Raw genomic sequence first — 9,512 nt, 5'->3', positions numbered from 1 at the left:
CTTGTCTGTTCGGCGGCGAGTTCTGGAAGCACGGTGGGGTGGCACGCTGTTAGGCAGATGCTTTCTGGTGCATTTATGCCTTTTTTACAGTTAAGTGTCAGGCTTTAATCCTATGGCGTCTCCAACAGTACATATATTCCTAGGTAGCAGTGGGAGTCGGTGATTAGTTTCTTAGGTTCTCATTTAACAAGCAGTGGGTAAAAGACTTTACCATAACGCTGTTGTGCTTTCCTTGTCAAAAACTGACTCGTGTGCTGTCATGTTCTCCTGTGCACTAAAGACAGTTTTTGGCTTCCTGTTGATAAAAATTAGAAACGGGCATTTCATGGCCTGAAGAGAAAGCGACGAATGGTATTCACTTTTCAGCGGTTATGTGTTTTGTATCCTTTATCAAGGGGGACTGGTTATGTGCGCAGACCAGAAATTTGTGCTTTAAGATGTTATGCAAGTTTTAAAGTGAAAAATTTGTAGGAAACTCTTTCATTCCGTGGCACCGCTCGGTTGCTTCTATTGCATATCTACTTATATGTGGAGCTTTGCATTTCAGCTCCTACCCCTATATGCTTGCAGGGCACTCCAAGTATGCCTTTAGTGTCCAAGTTTGGACTCAGAATTGTTTCATCTAACTACTGAACTGTCCTTGCCTTTATCCAGTGTATGACAAAAAGAATATTTGCAAATATGTTTCAAAGCATCACGGTTATTACTGTTATAAACGTCTGCTGTTTCTGTAGTGAGAGGTCAAGAAATACCTAATGCTCAAAAAGCAGTGCTGCAGGCTTTACCCTGCAGCAAATTCACCTACTGATTAATTTCTAGAAAATGCCTTTATGACCTCTACTTAATTAAAAATATTTTTTTGGGTAGTATACCTTCTGCCCTTCAGTCTCTCCACGTACAGCTCTCAGGTTTTGTTTTCAAAGTAAGTTTCCCCTTTGCTTCTCAGCAGACCCAGGGTGCTGTATGTGTCTCTCATTTTGCCATAAAGTTGCTCTTGAGCACAGTGAAAAAGGAAACTCCACTTAAGTAAGAAAATCAAACCTGCTTTGCTTTCCTAAGTATATTTGGAAATTCTTTTGAGAATCAATTTGTTTTGGCTGCATTTCATGCCACTTAACAGTTTTGGTTTTGAACGCTGGTTCCAACATACTAAGCATAGACCTACACGGCCAGAAAACAGCTCTGTATGTTTCTTCATAATTTGCAGGGTGAATTTATTGTGTTACAGACAAAGGGTACGGCACAGCTGCACCATTTACTGTTGTGGGGTGGATCAAAGGCAGTGGGCAGCGCTGATTTAAGAACCTTGATTTCTGTCAGCTTCTTGATAAGCTGTGGATGAGCCCTGAGGCTGTCAGGCAAATCTGTTGAAGAGATGAAAATCTTTGGATGTGAACTTAACAAAGGACTTTGCTCACCATTTATCCTAGCGAAGGTGCAGCTGAGCGCAGAGCAGGTCAAACTGGAGGGAAGTGAGGCAGCCTTTACCAGTCCAGAGTATGGCAAGGTTGTCTGTCACCTCTTAACAGATGAAAAGTGTTTTGCAGAGTCTTGTAAATTTTGATGAATAGACATATGCTGGAAAATATTTCTGGGGAACTTCAAGCCAGCTTTGTGTGCTGAAACACTCTTAATGTATTCTCCAGAAGAGTATTCATCAACTTTGGTAATGGGTACTGGAGGTTTGAATACCTTCCTTTAGTTGGGAATGAAATACCTTAAATATATGAATCTGAACAAACACTTCTCATTTGCATAACGTCATGTACCACTCCATTCTCAACCTCTACCCAAGAAACACATAAGGAACGGATAAATTCTGTGTTATGCAGCTATTGCAACAGCAAGATGCACGGCACACTTTATGAGGGTTAAAGTTACTTTACAGAAGTGAAAACTGACTGCTGAGAAGTTTGCTTGTATTTGTAAATAAGAAACATTAAACATCTTATGGTATAGTTTCTGTGGTGTTGGTGAGAGCAAATATTGGCACAGGAATGAGACTTGTAGGCTGATTTCTAAAAATCAACTGCTTCCAACAAAGGAAACATGCATGACATCATGAAGGATCAGATTTTGATTTTAAATAAATAATCGGTGCTATTTGTCACCAGAAGGCACAAGGAAAAGTATTGCCAGTTTTTGTCTTGAGCTTTTCATGAAACGCTATTGTGACTGTTTAAAACACTGTCACAAATACAGTTTTGGTTCAGAAGTGGACATGACTTCTAAACTCTTGGTGTCCATTGCATTAAAGTTTTGTTTAATTAAGTTACAGGAGCAGCCACGTGTAAATAGGCACTGAATTTTAAGCCTGATTTTTAATTTATAATAGAAAAATTGTGAGTCATCTACTAGAGCTAGTTACCTGTGGATTATAAAATGTTTTATCAGAGATTGGGATTAGCTTGAAGCCGATTTGGAGTATGGATTATTCCTGAAGTGGTGTTGCTTACCAAATGTGTATTGTCACAACTGACTTAGAGCTTTTGCTCTAGGAAGTTTTCAGGTGGGGCTTTGACCCATAGCGTGATGTACTTCAGTTACAAGTCTCTGTACAGTAGTAAATCAGTACAGTTTTGTATAGATTACTTACTGTAATCCTAGCTCAATATTTATATTTTTATAGCTTTCTTGTTATTATTCTTTATCCACATTTGTTAAAAAGTTGCATAGGTGTACTCAGTGAAGAATTCAGTCCCTTTTGCCATTTTACCTCATGAAGCAAATGGAAGGACAGCTACATTATTATTTGGTACAGTTTACATCTTTTCTGGGTACTAAAATATTAAGAAAGAATTATTTCACCTGAAGTGTAAATGTTCAAGATTTAACTTCTCATAGGTTTGGGGTTTTTTCTTCCTTTTTCTAATAGCCCTTTACTAAAAAGTATTTGCCTTTATTGCAGAAAAGTAAGTTGTGATCTGTAACCAAAATTTGCTACATCTAAACCAATATTTTATATAAACATGAACAGCTTATTCGGACAAAAGCAACAACAAAACTTGCTGATGTTGCCTTCAACTCTTTTAATGGAAAACAGAGTATTTTAAATGGGAATCACCTGGAGGATAGGATCTGTGCATGGCATCTAATTCATATTTGAATATGATGACTTTGTGTGTCAAATACTTGCAAAGATAGGTTGGCAAAAGTGGCCTTGTGAAGAAATAGCAATACTTTAACAATAAATGGGATTACAGACTGAGTGCAGTGTGAATATTTACTTCTTCCAGACTTCTTAGAACCAGCATGGATGTAAGTAAATCTATCCTCACCCTATGACTTTTAATAAATCGCTCACCTTCTAGTTTGTCTTTTAAAAAATACTGTAGTGGAGAAGCTTTCTCCATTTTGTTTAACCATGATGTGCACTCAAATAAGGATGTTACTCAACTTGATGAAGTAATGTGATTAATTTTTATCTTCACTGGCAAGTAGAAACATAAACTTACTGTTACAGAACCAAAAATGTTTTCTGCTTACCATTCATTTCCATAAAGGATGAGATTGTTCAATCTTTGGCTCTTACACAGATTCTTCTTCTCCCCCCCTGCCCCCCAATTCCTAACAAGATTTTTTTTCTGAAACCAAGGCAATTAAACAGAAAGATTTGGGGAAACAGTTAAGCTTTCTCTAGACTTACCTGTTATTTTCCATAAAGCACTGATCTCTGTCAGCCTTCAGATTTCCTGTTTTGAGCCACTGTGGCTATCTCTTAACAGTTTTTGAGCTGCTGTCCTTGTGCCACCGTAGCTGCCATGCCATGAGCCATGGTATGCAACCACGCATTGTCCAACACATGAAGGCCTGTGGCAAAGTTTGAAGTTCTATACTTAAACACCTCCCCCCCCCCCAAAAAAAAACAAGAACACCCCAAAACCAGGGCAAAGTGGAGAATTCCTTGTTATGAGAGTTGGGGAAACTACAGTATAACTCACTAGTGCTGAAATAAGAGATTGTTTCTAGGTTAAAAAATTGTGTTTTTCAGTAAAGGAGTTGTATTTCTCCTAATATCTTATGGTTAACTGAAAAGACAGTTTACGTCTGTCTTGATGAAACTGAAACGCAGGTTCTATAAATGGTTGTGGCAAAAGTGCATCTAGAGCTGGTCTTGCAGTACTCAGTCTTGCCTTTGTGCTGGCTGTGGTATTGCTGTACAGTGCTGCCAGATGCACTATTAAAATGACAATGCATTTGCTTTGTTTTCAAAGTGCCGTGCTTTAACCCCAGCTGGTAGCTGAGCCCTGCACAGCTGCTTGCTCTCTCCCCTCACAGTGGGATGGGGGAAAGAATCAGAAGAGTAAATGTGAGAAAACTCGCGGGTTGAGATAAAAACAGTTCAATAAAATAAAAGTAAATGGTAAAGCAAAATCTGTGTGCACAAGTAAAACAAAACAAGGAATTCATTCACCACTTCCAGGTTCCAGGCAGGCAGGTGTTCAGCCATTGCCAGGAAAGCAGGGCTCCATCACGTCTAACAGCTACCTGGGGAGACAAACGCCATCACTTTGAACGTCCCCCCACTTCCTTCTCCTTCCCCCAGCTTTATATGCTGAGCATGACATCGTATGGTATGGAATATCCCTGTGGTCAGGTGGGGTCAGCCTTCCCAGCTGTGTCCTCTCCCAGACTCCTTGGGCACCCCCAGCATGAGGGCTGGCTGGGCAGTATGAAAGGCAGAAAAGGCCTTGACTCTGTTTAAGCACTACTCAGCAATAACAAAAACATCCCTGTGTAATCAACACTGTTTTCAGCACAAATCCAAAACATAGATCCATACTAGCTCCTATGGAAAAAAATTAATTCAGTCTCTGTCAAAACTAGCACACAAAGTAAACCTGAAGTTTTCAGACAAACTTTGCTATTAAAATAAAAGTAAATAAAATGCTTGCAAGTAATGTGTTGGGTTTTTCTTAAACTATAGAAGGTGTCTGTGAATTACATCTAGACTGCATTAATGCCACTTTGTCTTGAGCCATAGCTTTTAACAACCTGTTTAAAATAGAGAGTCTTCAAAGAATGATGTTGAGCGTTTGTATCTTGTATGTAAATTACAAGTCTCAAAGGCTTCTGTTTCTAACTCTAAGAAAAATTCCAATACCTATGTGGAAAACAGCAGTATTTCTGCATTTTTTAATAGATTGTGTAAATCATTGCCCATCCCTCAGATACGTATTTAGCTTTCAAAATACTTAAGATTAATGGCTGCTTCTCACAATTTCTGATCATAGCTATACCTTCTAGGGAAAAAAAGCCTCAAACCAACAGCTGTATCTCTATTCCTAGTATAATTACTCTGCGTGAACAGTCTGCTGCCACATAACCTAAAATTCTGGTTTCTCTTCATTTTACCATTACGTTTTCTGTTTTGGTTTTGTTATGCGAAGAACAATCATTGACATCTGGTAAACGTATATTAAACATTAACTGTGATGTGTGTGAAACAATTCCTTGTGCTGAATTCACTCAAAGTAGCAATTTAGCCACATGTTTTACAGAATTATTCTGCTGATCCATATATAACTCAGTAAGAAGTAAATGGGCAAATTTTCTTGCCTGGGATTTCTCTTTTCTTTTTTTTTATCATACAGACTGTTCTAGTCATAGGTTATTTTCTGTAGTTCTATTCTAAATACACTAGTAGAATACCATCTAGATTTAATACTTTGTGCCTTTTAAACTTTCCTCATTACTCAGTTTGGTGTTCCTGATACATAAATTCCTATGCTAAATACCAAGCAGTAGATTTAAGGCAGTTATCTGCACTGCCTGATATGTCCTCTAGTGGACTTGTATTATTTAAGTCCTGGCTTATACAGATACTGGCATTTTGACATATTGAGTAGTATTTAGTGGGTAGTATTTTAAAATGTTGAATATTTTCCTCTGATCTTTAGGAAAAAGTTAAAACTTAGGTTGAGATCAATTGTTACTAGTCATGTTATCTGCAGTTGCTTTGAAGCTTTTTGGTTTTCTGCAATTTCATATATTAATTAATTTTAAAGATGCACTGTAGTCTGCTGCAGACAATTATAGAACATGACTACCTGACAGTCCATGTCCGTCCCCGTCCCCCCCCCCCCCCTTTAATCCCTTGCAGTTGGATTATTTTTTTGTTTGAAAGCTATTTTTACTTTCTGCAGTAAACATAGACTAGGCGTAACAAATGTTTCAACAAGTGCTACTTTATGGATACATTGATTTTTATTTTTATTTTCAGGTCTTTTCTTAAAATTCTTTCTTGCAGAAATCAGTTCTCTGACACCTGTAGAAAAGATAATTCAGAAAGCAAAGGATTTAAATTTTAGGTTTTAAAAGTGAGGCTTTAGTCTTTCTTGATTCCTGTTTTACATACTTCTAAGTATTGTGGAGAAAGATTAATTTGCTGTCTGCCCCTGAATTTCCATTGTGCACATTTTTAAAAACAAATGAACAATTTTTGTATTTTTGAATTAGAATTGAGTGGCCTCGTGTTACAAGAATATTCCACTAATTTAATTGTATTGAAAACTGAAGAACTACTCTTTGCAGTAGCATATGAGTATACGTATTAGGCCAGAACTGGCTTGTACTTGTCATGTTACCATATTTAATTATGTTCCTTTAAATGATCAAAACTATTTTCATCATTCCTTCTGGTGAAACTTTCCTAAAGTGAAGATGTGAAAGTAAAGTATAAAGAAAGTTTTGGAATACTTTAGAAATGCTTGAAGAAGTTATTGTGGGGTATGTGTTATGATGAATGACTATGTTAATGTAGAGGCTCCTGAGAAATCACTAAACAGACTTAAACAGAAATCCTCCTGATAAATTGTAACTCCTAGCAGTTTTCAATAATGCAAAAAAGGTGCGTTACCCCACTTTCCAAACCTTGAAATACCAATGTTGTCCATTTGCTTCTGGTATGTCTGATGTAGAGGGAGATCTATGTTTTACTTCCCTGAATTAAGTAATTGAGGCTTTGTTTTAGTCTTTTCAATTTTGCAAGTGAACTTTCAGAAATAAGACTAGGCCATCTCTGCTAGAACTTCTTCATAGTGGTATATTCCAGACTCATAACTGATGGGAAGTACATAGTCATCATTTTCATCTGTTGCAAATTTAACCTGAACAAACTTCTATGACATACAAGCTAATTTGAACAGGTACCAACCAATATGGCATTAAATTTTCTTTACTATGGTTATTGCATTTAGTCATTATTCATTAATTTGTTTGGAGAAATGACATACCTCTGCTAACATTGTGAAATACAAGTTTTACAGTTCAACTTAATCATTGAGCAACGTGTAATTCTAAGTATTTAGAGTTGTCTGCCTATTTTTGTTCTATAATGTGTCAAGTGAACCTGCTACCTCTTGTTGGTGTTAATTTTATGTGGTGACTGATTGAAATGTAATAAAACTGAACAAAAGTCAACTAAATGAAAGAATCATAGTTTCAATGGGGATACTAATATTTGGAATGAAATCCAGTCTTCCCTGTGTGTGTAGGCTATATATATATATGTATATGCCTAACTTCTGTGGGAGTTTCAGTTGAATGTCAAATGATTTGGCATATAGTTAAGAATGAAATTGTTTTCATTATAGTCACTAGCATTCACAAATACATTTGAATACGGATCTTCCAGAACGCAGGTCCATTCCTGACAAAAGAAGGCATCTGCGTTCAGGCTGTGCTTTTTAACCTTCTTTGATCTGAAAAGTTTCATAGTAAAATGTGACCTCTAGCTCTTTGTGGTTTTAGAGCTTTACTTATTTGCCTTGGTGACTAACACAAGTGCTACTTCTGTTTACACTGCAGAATCAACAGTACTCTGTGAAAGAGAACTAGGTTTTTTCCTTTTGAGGAAGAGCATATTATAAATTATACTTCCTGTGCCAGTTTGTGCTGGGGCAAACACAGTTCAGTAGGATGGTTTTAGTGAAGGCATCACATAGAATGTAATTTTGTCATGAAGGTCCTCAGGGTCATAAGCAGTAGGAAGATAGGTCCTCACTCTGTTTTGCATTTTTTAATTATTATTATTTTTTCATCATATTTAAGGTGTAGCTCTTTGTTTGGGTTTCTCTGGTTTTTGGTGGTTGTTTTTATTGTTTTCTTTTTAGATGGAACTCACTTCATACAAAAATTGGTAGTGACATGTAGCATCTTGTAGAGTAGGTGTGAAAATGAGAAGTATTTTTTAATGGTACAGGAAACAGTAGCTCAAATATGTCAGCTGTTTCTTAAACTTCTGGCTTTTTTTTTTTTACTTGATTATTAGGATGAATTATATGCTTGATTATGATAAACTAATATTCTTTTAAGTGTTTAATTAAAAGGGGATTTGTGTTATTGCAGACTACAATAGGCTTTATCAGCTTCAAGCTGGTGAGCCTTCACTGCGTGATCTAATTCAGAGCTCTGAACATTCAAAACCAGTGGCAGATTTGTATATCCATCCTCTCGTGTTTAGACAGATGGAAGTGAGGAAGACAAATGCACTGATAGGGTGTTTTATGCTTCAAGGAAATGATAAATTCACCCTATTAATTCTCAATATTCTGAAATTACAGTGTATTTTTTTTTTAAAGACATAAATGAAAGTATTATTCTTTCAGGAACAAAATGTCCTTTGTCCCTTTGATGGTGTTTGTTCAGGTTTTTAAGCCTTGCTTAGAGAGGTATTCTGTAGCTACACTGATTAGGGCAACTAAAATATTTTTTTGATGTATTTGTCTCTAGGAATGGAGGTAGCCGAATTTTTTGTCATATTTACTGGTTTCCATCCTTCCGTTAGAAGTTTATACATATTTCTCTGTGAATAGAGAAAGATAATGACTTTAATGAGGGAAAACTTACTAAGCTACCTCTTTGTAGTTTGTCATATGCGCTACTATATTTTAAAACAGTTTTAAAAGCTTAATTGTCTGTGGTTTCCATGGATTTGCGTGTATATTCGCAGACAAAATGTGAGTGGGTGCATCAGAATTGCAGATTCTTTTGTCAGATAGCTGATTCTGGTTTTGAGCAAGGACTTGGTTTTTATCAAAGTTGTCTAATACACATTTTTAAGTCTCCAAATAGCATATTCATGTACAAAATTATCTTATGAAATATTTATGCTACAAATAATTTGATAATTAAAAACTAAAATAATATAAAGCCTTTCTCCACAGAAATCTGAAATTTTTGGCAGCTACCCACTAAGATTTTTGTTTCTAAATGCACCTTGTTCATGGAAGACATGTTTAATGACTGTACAAATTTGTTTTCATGTCTTACTGGCTTTCAAAATTTGAATACATGGAGAAAAAAAATCCTCAAGTTAGCTGCAGTTTCATCTAGAAAGATGCTTTCAGAATAGAATAGTGCAAAAAGTTACAAATCTCTGCTTGCAAAGACAACAGATCTGCACTTTAATTAATATTCGTCAAATTCACTGAGTGAATATAAAACTCCTGAATGAGGCACTTGTACATATTTTTACCCCCTTCTTCAGCTACTGACTTGGGTAACGAAGT

At 36.4% G+C, this 9,512-nt stretch overlaps 1 protein-coding gene across 1 annotated transcript in view; it reads left to right on the top strand.

The window, feature by feature from the left end:
• DIPK2A (divergent protein kinase domain 2A) overlaps positions 1-9,512 on the top strand; it is a 40,965-nt gene that overhangs the window by 20,272 nt on the left and 11,181 nt on the right. The window lies entirely within an intron of this gene.

This window comes from Falco punctatus (assembly GCF_963210335.1).
Source record: "Falco punctatus genome assembly, chromosome: 13".
NCBI lineage: Eukaryota > Metazoa > Chordata > Aves > Falconiformes > Falconidae > Falco > Falco punctatus.
The sequence above is the reverse complement of the archived record's forward strand: the minus strand, read 5'-3'. Positions and strand labels throughout refer to the sequence as shown.